General features: G+C 33.4%; 1 pseudogene; it reads left to right on the plus strand.

The window, feature by feature from the left end:
* Positions 1-250: 250 nt before the first annotated feature.
* LOC139892896 (beta-caryophyllene synthase-like) lies at positions 251-7,516 on the plus strand (annotated as a pseudogene).
* The last annotated feature ends 1,005 nt before the right edge of the window (positions 7,517-8,521 follow it).

The raw sequence follows: 8,521 nt of genomic DNA on the forward strand, positions 1-8,521 counted from the left end.
TTGCATTCATATTTTAATACACTTTTTGTTTGGTTCATCCTCACAAGATGGATGCGTATCATTTTTATTGTAGCGAGTATGACATACTAATTATAACTTGTTCACGTTCTAGAACGATATTATATTTACTTTAATGAAAAAACATGAAGTTATTATATGATACATAATAAATTAGTATATATAAGAAATAAATCACAACACATCCAAAGTTATAAGAAATATACGAGTTTATATTAACTAGATAATTAGTATGAATATCTCTATGTAAACAGCTAAACCAGATCATTGTTATGTTTATGTTACGATGATGTGTTAATCGTGTTTTGAACTTTGTTGTGTTTGTTATGATCGTGTTATGAACTTTTGTAACTCGAAATTCAAATTGTTGAACTTAGGTGTATCTGTGTATGTGACTGTGTGTTTTGTCGTTTGTATTTTTTGCATTTATTAGAATACACTTCAGATATTCGGGTAATCCGATATTCAAATCCGAAATTTCGGATATCCGAATTTCGGATATCCGAAATTTAGGATTCGAATTTCGGATGGCCGAATTCACTATCCAAATTTTCGGGTATCCGAAATTCGGATATCCGAAATTTCGGATATCCGATTTTGACCACCCTAGGTCTCCATGCCTTTGTAACTATCACACGTCAGAATTTTACTTTTTCCATTGTTATTTTTAAAACCCACTACTATTATCTATATTCGTATTTTGTCCCTCTAATTATATTAAATGCGGTTTATTAGTTCATATTAGCTTTTTATATGATACAAGTAACTTGATAACCTTTCTAATAATCATACATACAATTGTGTGTTTTTCTTCAAGATATATACGTAATGGTGTAATTAATTACACAAAATAGTATTATTTTATATATTCGTATATTTGATTCAAGTTTGAAAATTTGAAGTTTTTTTTTTTTTCTATTAGTGACAAATTACAAGATACAAAATCGGGGCATCAAAAAGTATTTTTCGAACGTTTCACTCAGGGCATCAAAAAGTACGGGACCGGCCCTGGTTCGCCCCTTAGCCAACTTTCCTCCTAGTATATGGGGGAATCACTTTCTTAACTACGACAAGGTAAATACTTCCTTCGTTACAATATATATGTTTTTATTTTTTCAATTGTTCTAAAGTAAGTGTCTAATTCAAAAAGTAAGACAATCAACTTTACATTTTTGCACTTGTTAACATTTTTTCTCATAAGTCCATGTTTAAAAAGTAGAGGGATATAGTGTCATTTGCTTCGCAAAAGAAATTATTGTACTTTACTTGAAATTATATCTCAAACACCTAACAAGACTTTTATTTTGCGTCTATGTTGAGACGCACGGAGTATAATTTTTCAAAAGTGTCTACCTATAGTTTACGCTTGATTTTATTATTAACTAGAGCTGGATCGGCCCGCGCGATGCATCGAGATCTTTCGAGTTGTATATTCATATTTAACGTAGCGTTATGTATTTACAGAATTTAAAACGCTTTGTTGCGGGTGTGTTTGGATACACTTGGGTAGTACCTAGTATACTTAATAGCATGCGCTTTTTTGACGCCGGGAAAATTGCGTGAAAAGGGGGGCAAAATCATCGATACGATGTATAGTTAGTTGGGTTGTTTATCATACGTGTATACATATGTACGGCGAATATCCCCAAATATTTATCGTTTTTTAGAAATCGTCCGTTTCGCGTGTAGTTAGTTGTGTTGCGTTCGTAAAATTATCTCGAGTTGAACGGTGATGTCGGAAAAATTTAACTCTTAACGAGCGAGAAGATACGGCCCGTTAAAAATTTTGGTGGAGTTTGTGTAAGTTTTTTTAAGAAAATATATTTTTTTACGCTTTTTAACCCTAAAAAGTTTGCCCATTGAACATAGTTTGGGGGGTGTTTTGTAGTTTTTGTTGTTGTCGTTTCATGCTTAGCAAACAACCAAAGTTTGTTGGGCTTTTAGTGTACATAGAAAATAGAAATGTGTTCTTGATTGTAGCAAAATGAGCATGCCGAGATAAAACGAGAAATTGAAGATTTGAAGATAGAAGTGCTGAATGATCTAAAGATAGCTTTGGATGTTCCAACTGAGCACACAAGGTTACTGAAGATAATCGACGTGATCCAACGCCTTGATGTAGCTTATCACTTTGAAGATGAAATCGAACAAGCATTGAAATGTATCTTTGATACATATGGTGACAAATGGAATGGTCATAGCGTTTTCCTTTGGTTTCGACTCTTGCGACAACAAGGGTTTTATGTTTCGTGTGGTGAGTCTCAAATAATTCATTTATTTAAAGGTAATGCTCAAAAGTTGCACCATATAGGGATTGAACTTGGGTCTACGCTAGAGATTCTCAAACCTCCAACCATTAGACTACCTCTTGGCATGAGGTTGTCTCCAATAATTCATATACTTGTTAGCCCAACATTATTAGGCTATATGTTATTGTATTTGGGCTGAGCCCATGTTATTATGTTAGGGTTATGTCTTATATATGATTGTATTCTGTAATGATGGGCATTCATGCTAGTCGTACTGCATCTGGGATGTTCCTCTCCCAGAAACAGTACGCATCTGAGATCATTGAGCGGGCTGGTATGCCCTCATGTCATCCATGCAGGACCCCGGTTGAACCGGGTGCCAAACTTACTAGTCATGGTCCCCCTGTTAAGGACCCAACTCTCTACCGCAGCCTTGCCAGAGCACTTTAGTATCTTACATTTACTCGGCCAGACATCTCTTATGCTGTTCAGCAGATCTGTCTCTTCATGCATGACCCTCGAGAGCAACATATGCACGCTCTCAAGCGGATCATTCGTTACATTCAGGGCACCACTGACCTTGGCCTACAATTATATGCTTCTTCTCCCACCACACTGGTTGCTTATTCTGATGCTGATTGGGCAGGTTGTCCCACCACCAGACGATCTACCTCAGGCTATTGTGTTTTTCTCGGCAACAACCTTCTGTCATGGTCATCTAAACGGCAACCCACGCACTCTCGTTCCAGTGCAGAGGCGGAATATCGCGGAGTTGCCAATGCCGTTGCCGAGACCTGCTGGATCCGTAATCTTTTACGCGAGCTTCATTGTCCACTTACTTCAGCTACCTTGGTTTACTGCGATAATGTCAGCTCTGTCTATCTCTCTAATAATCCGGTTCAACATCAGCGAACCAAGCACATTGAGATTGATATTCACTTTGTTTGCGATTTAGTTGCTCAGGGACAGGTGCGGGTCTTACATGTTCCCTCCAGATACCAGTTTGCTGACATCTTCACCAAGGATCTGCCGTTTGCACTTTTTGACGAGTTCAGATCCAGTTTGAGCATCCGGAGTACTCCCGCTCCAACTGCGGGGGGATGTTAGCCCAACATTATTAGGCCATATGTTCTTGTATTTGGCCTGAGTCCATGTTATTATGTTAGGGTTATGTCTTATATATGATTGTATTCTGTAATGATGGGAACTCAATAAACAATACATAATATTGCATTCCAACAATACTTAACTATACAAAGAGACTAATGAACATATATTACGTACAGATACTTTAAACAACTACAAGGAAATATTCGAATGTAATAAGGAATCAGTAGCCGAAGATGTTGAAGACATGCTTGAGTTGTATGAGGCAACTTATATGAGGGTCCATGGAGAAAAAGTACTAGAAGATGCTCTTGTCTTTATAAGATCTCGTCTTGCAGATATAGCAAATGATACTCTTATGATAAACTCTACTCTTTCTGCACATATACAAGAGGCACTCAAACAACCTCTACGGAAAAAGTTACCGTTATTAGAGGCGTTACACTACATTCCTTATTACCAACAACAAGAATCGCATAGTAAATCATTACTTAAACTTGCAAAGTTAAGTTTCAACTTGGGCCAATCCTTACACAAGAAGGAGCTTAGCCAACTTTTCAAGTACATGCCAACAAATCCTCATGAGTGTACCTTTTAGTATTTATCTTTATAATATACCAACTTCCCCAAAACTATTGTCACATTTTTACATTTAGAAGTCTTTTATTTTCAACTCTGACTTTAGATATTTTATTAGTATTATACGGAGTATAATATTTGATAGAAATTAGTTGAGTTTTAAATGTATATTCGTTAAAATAACTTCTATTAAATATTATATAACACAAACAAAAATATAAAAAGTCAAAGTTGAAAAAGAACGATTATTAAAAGTCAAAATGAGACAATATTTTTGGGACAAGCGAGTAAACCAAAAGCATTCCATACCATTTTCGCTGATGGACACCTATTTTGGAACGTAGATATCGTAAACATGTACATGTTTATTCATTTGCCATAGGTGGTGGAAAGGTTTTGATGTTCCAAAAAATCTACCATTTGCAAGAGATAGAGTGGTTGAGCTCTACTTATGGGGACTGGGTGCATGCTCTCATCCACAGTATGCTCTTGCTCGAATTTTCGCATCAAAAGTTTCAATAATGTTAACTGCGATAGATGATACGTATGATTCTTATGGTACGTACGATGAACTTTTGATCTTCACTGAAGCAATTGAAAGGTATTAGAAGTCACTTATAATCATGTCCATGTAGTTGTCCCTGTTCTGAACATATTTATAACGTAAACCAGCTTTTGACTTGTAACGGTATATAGGTGGTCCCTTGAGTGCTTAGAGTCTCTTCCAGATTACATGAAAATATTATACAAAGGATTAATAGATATATATCAAGAAATGGAAGAAACCATCGCCAATGAGGGAAAAGAGGATCTCATTAGGTGTGCTAAAGATTTTGTAAGCTTGATCATCTTTCACTCACAATATTTTTCAATTTTCATTACTAAGATCACATAACCCTTCTAAAACATACTTTATTATATAGACAAAAGACTTCATTAGAGGTTACATGATGGAAGCGAAATGCCTTAATGATAAATACATGCCGACTCCAGAAGAGCATGCAATAATCGGATTCAAGAGTGGCGGTGGTAGTATGCTTGGAACAGCATCTTTCCTTGGCATGGGAGATTTTGTTACTGAAGAGGTGGTAAATTGGGCAATCACTAATCCACCTCTATTCAAAGATGTATCAATAATAGGTAGACTCAAAAATGACATTGCAAGTCACAAGGTACATCATACCGGTCATGGTAGTTAAAGTTTTTGTGTGTGTGTGTGTATATATATATATATATATATATATATATATATATATATATATATATATATATATATATATATATATATATATATATATATATATATATAGTTAGGATCAAGAGGGAAGTAACCAATCGGGGGGAAGCAATTTTTTTTTCTTTTCGTTTTTTGAAAAAACGTTGTTCACGAACATTATAGATTGGATGAAAATAAGAACATTTAGAAAAGACACTTCATGATAAATGTTATTATTTTGGCGGGAAAATGCTCGAAGAAGTAACATATAACAATTATCGTGTTTTTCGAGCGTATGTTGAGGTTTTAGACATTAGGGTTTAGATATTAGGGTTTAGATATTAGGGTTTATAGGGTTTAGAAATTTAGGGTTTAGGGTTTAGATTTAGGGTTTTGATTTAGGATTTAGATTGAGTTTTTAACACGAACGGTTTAGAGTTTAGGGTTTAGGGTTTGGTGTTTTGGGTTTATGGAATAAACTCAAAACACCAAACCCTAAACCCTAAACCCTAAACTCTAAATCGGGCTAAATTTTACTTCACAAAACATGAAAAAAAAAAAAAAAAACGTTAACATTCTTCACGAACAATATTATCTTGAATGTTATTTTTGTCGATAGTTTTCCCGCCAAAATAATAACATTCATCACGAAGTGTCTTTTCTAAATGTTCTTATTTTCATCCAATCTATAATGTTCGTGAACAAAGTTTTTTCAAAAAACGAATTTTTTTTTTTGCTCCCCCCGCTTCCCCCCGATTGGTTACTTCCCCATTGATCCTGCCCCTATATATATATATATATATATATATATATATATAGTGGTAGGATCATAATCAAGAGGAAAGTACTTTTAAGGGGGGAAGTGAAGGAAGGTAAATTTTTTTCGTTTTTAAAATTTTTTTTTTTCTTCCACACATCAAGTTTATGTGAAAATATGAACATTTAAAAAAGACACTTTGTAATGAATTTATTATTTAGGCGGGAAAACGATCGAAGAAATAATTGATAACATTCATCATGAGTAATGTTATTCGTGATAATATTTTTGGAACGTTGGTTTCTTTCATCTTATATGAAGTTTTTTTTCAAAATTTAGCTCGATTTAGAGTTTATGGTTTGGGTTTAGTGTTTGGGTTAGTCCCTAAACCCTAAACTCTAAATCGTTCGTGTTAAAAATTCAATCTAAATGCTAATTTTTAAACTCTAAATCCTAATTTCTAAACCCTAAACCCTAATTTCTAAACCATAATAGCTAAACCCTAATTTTTGAACCATAATTTCTAAACCCTAATTTTTAAACCCTAAAAAAAACTCAGAAGAATAATATTACTCGTGATGCATGTTTTCATTTTTTTTTCTTCGAACATTTTTCCGCCAAAATAATAACATTCATCACAAAGTGCCTTTTTTAAATGTTCATACTTTCATGTGATCTTGATGCCTGAATTTTTATTTTTATTTTTTTAAAAGGAAAAAATTTACTTCCCCCAAAAAAAGTGCTTCCCTCTTGATTAAATATCTCTCTCTCTCCATATATATATATATATATATATATATATATATATATATATATATATATATATAGGTTGAAATATGTGGGGCCAGGGTGGGAGTGAATTTGTAATTGTCAGTGCAAAAATTTTGGATTTTTCGATTTTTCCCCCAATGGATTTTATTTTGATTAAAAGTCTCCATATTTTGCCCCCAAAGTCTTCGAATTTTGTCCAGAAACCTCCGTATTTAGCCCAAAAATCTCCGTATTTTGTCCGAAAAACTCCATATTTTGCCCAAAAGAATTTTTCACTTTTAAAAAAAATTCACCCTAATGAAAAGAATTTCTGCTTCCGTCACTATATATATATATATATATATATATATATATATATATATATATATATATATATATATATATATATATATATATATATATATATATATATATATATATATATATATATATATTCTATCTACGAAGACAATCATATTCGTATGCAAATTTAATACTACGTACATAATTTACCTATATTGCTTTGTTAATGAAATTTTAGAACGAGCGTGAACGAAATCATTTTCCATCAAGTGTTGAAATTTACATGAAGCAACACGATGTTACTGAGAAATACGCCTGTGAAATGTTGCACAAAAAAGTTGAAGATGCTTGGATGGATATAAACCGAGAGTCCCTCGTTACCAAAAATGTTCCTATGCCTCTACTTATGATTCCACTCAACCTGTCAAAGTTAATCGAAGCTTTATACCTAAATGATAAAGATAACATCACAAATGTCAAGATGGTGTACTCAAAGATCAACTTAAATCACTTTTCGTTGATGCTATGATTATTTGAAGATATGTTTTTCATGTAGTGTAGTGTTCAACACGCTCCTTCGAACAACCGAAGTAGTTCGTCTATGAATTTCAGATAAGTTGATTATGCAACATTTGAATAATATTTAGTAAACATCTATGATGTTTCAAATTAGTAATTGTGTGTTTGTATTTCCATGATTTGATATATGCCTTTTGTTTTCATGCTTCAAAACATTGCGTCTTTGTTTAATAACGAGGAAAGAAAAACTCGCACTTCGTTGAGGGGTGGTTTCTATCGATGGTTTTGGCAGGTTAACAGTCGACTAATTAGACAGTTAAAAATGACGAAATAATAAAAGGTTGTAAAGTTCCGTATATAGCGAATGAAACACCTAAAATCATGAACCGTCAATGCTTAATGTTTTACTCCTACTAAAAACCTTAGTCTGCGAGAGTATTACATTAATGGTTGTAATGTAATGAAATAAAAGATTTTGAACACATTTGAGCCTCGCGATCTTCCAGGTTAATAATTTCCTTTATAAATTTGAAGTGTTTTGTTGATGTTAATCATGTAATTTAAGAATCATGTTTTTCTAAATTGATTTTTATGCCTATTAATTATCATTAATCATAAATATATAATATATTGATATTGCTTAAACCATATACATTTCTTGTCGCAATATCGGTTCCGTTTATCGTATTTTTGTGCGTTTTTGCAGTCGTTTAGCTCATTTGTGGTTAAAGATTGAACAATACATTCTTGGAGCATCTTTGGAGTTTGTTGCGGATTTTTGAAGATAATTGAGCTTGGAAGTGGATTTTAGTGTATCGAATGATGATTGAAGATTATTAGAGGCAAGCTTTTAAGTTTTCATGGGCTCGCTGATGCTAAAACAATGTCGCGGGATCATTTTTCGCTGAGTTAATAATTGTTGGGTTGTGCATCATCGCGTTTTAAATATATTTGGCCACTTTGTCACATTTCAAGGATGAATTAGTGCAGAAACGGGGTGGCACGGTGTGCCATTATTTGGCC

This window comes from Rutidosis leptorrhynchoides, chromosome 2 (assembly GCF_046630445.1).
Source record: "Rutidosis leptorrhynchoides isolate AG116_Rl617_1_P2 chromosome 2, CSIRO_AGI_Rlap_v1, whole genome shotgun sequence".
Classification (NCBI taxonomy): domain Eukaryota; kingdom Viridiplantae; phylum Streptophyta; class Magnoliopsida; order Asterales; family Asteraceae; genus Rutidosis; species Rutidosis leptorrhynchoides.